Source organism: Martes martes (genome assembly GCF_963455335.1).
Source record: "Martes martes genome assembly, chromosome: 14".
Lineage (NCBI taxonomy): Eukaryota > Metazoa > Chordata > Mammalia > Carnivora > Mustelidae > Martes > Martes martes.
The window spans coordinates 80857446-80859260 of record NC_137902.1 but is presented as its reverse complement, the minus strand read 5'-3'; positions in this window follow the sequence as shown (position 1 = coordinate 80859260).

Genomic DNA, 1815 nt, shown 5'->3' with positions numbered 1-1815 from the left:
ACATTCCCAAGGCAGGAGACAACGGATCACTGCTAATCTCTGGCCACGGTGAACTCTGGGCAGAAAAATAGTTACAACTTCATGAGGGAATTCTGAGACCAGCGACCCTCCTGTCTGGGCACTTGACCAAAACGGTAAAACCAAGCATGTGATTTTAATTCCAGCTTTGTTTACAGCCTGTGTCCTTGAAAGGTCACCTGCTTGCTCCAACACACCATCTCCAGGTGTGAACGAGAAACGTCATCAACCAACCCCTCTTGGAGTTGGAGGATTCTTCAGGGAACTGGGCACAGAAACAAAATTTCATCAGTACAGCACATTAAGCAAAAAGATGCCAGACCACCTGAATCCACTTTGGGTTACTGGCGCTTAGAAGCTTCTGCACACATACCGTCTAGACAGAGGGAAGGAAGCGGATCAAGCATGTAGCATGCAAAGCAGAACCATCTCCACAGCTCAGTCAGTCGAGGCAAGAAGCAAAATCAAATCTGCGGCATGAAAAATGAGCTATTTCTCTTAGGTAGCAAAAAAATCCATTTTATATTGTCTATTCCAATCATATGTGCTTGAAAAAGTCGGGTAAAAACAAGTCTTTGCTTAGGTACGATCCTTCAAATAATTTAAGTCTCTATTTCAGGAGAACTCCAACATAAATTCCACAGTGTGTGTGAGAAAAAAAGCAAATTTCCCAATTGAGAAACAGGCTAATATTACATAAGAAACCTAATTACATAAATACAATTTATACAAGAAATAAGAAATGGTGAATATGAAAAATGTATAATCTCCAGGTAACTAAAGAAATTCAAGACAAAATAGCATTTCTCTATCAAGGAAACATAAAACCAGGAAAATCAATTAAAGTTGATTTACTGGTGAGAAAATAAACTAGTATGCTTTCTGGAGGTAATTTGGCAACATTTATATAAGTAAAAATGCATAGGATTTTTTGACAAACTATGCAATTAGGGGAGTTCATCTTATGGAAATAAAGATAGAAGGAAAGAGTCAGCTGCAAGCACCATGTGTAAAAGGAAGTTTGGAAAGATCCCAATGTCTAACCATGGAAGATGTATTAAATTAAACAGCTGTATCTACGCAATGGACTACTACACAGCTGTAAAAAGTATGTCAAATATCTTTACTTGACAAAGATGTTACTGCAGTATTACATAGGAAAAAGCTAGGTAACTGAAACAAAACAAATATGCATTTAAGATCCGATTTGGCAACTATATATTTACTTACATGTATATCTAGACAGATAGATGCACAGCAAAGAGATGGAAACAAGGGACTCACGATGACAGACACTATCCATGTAGCTGATTGGAGGGGTATTTTGTTAAATTGTTTCCCTTTTATTTTTATTTTCTGAGGTTAGTACAATAAAATATATTGGTTAATTTAAAAAAAAAAAAGTATTTCTCAGACTGAAAAGAAAAAAAAAAAATTCCAAAATAAACTTCAGAGAGCTGAAGCAGGAAGAGCAGAGCAGGCAGGAGAACGGAGCACTGACGAGGCGGACCCACGTTGCACAGGCTGCGCACCCCCACCCCGGAGCAGGCACCTCAGCTAACACGGAGTCTCAAAGCTCTAAAGGTCCCCAGCCCCCATCAGAAGATATACTCAGGGAAGGTACAGCAAGTGATATTTCAAGAACACTGCCCATTTTACTTGGAGAATATAAAAGGCAAAGATATTTAAATGGGATTTAATTATATAGCCACGTACCGAGGTAGTTTCCCGTGGGGAGAAGAGATACCAAACCACTGGATGAGAGAGACAAGAATTCCATTTGGAACGGCCACGAGA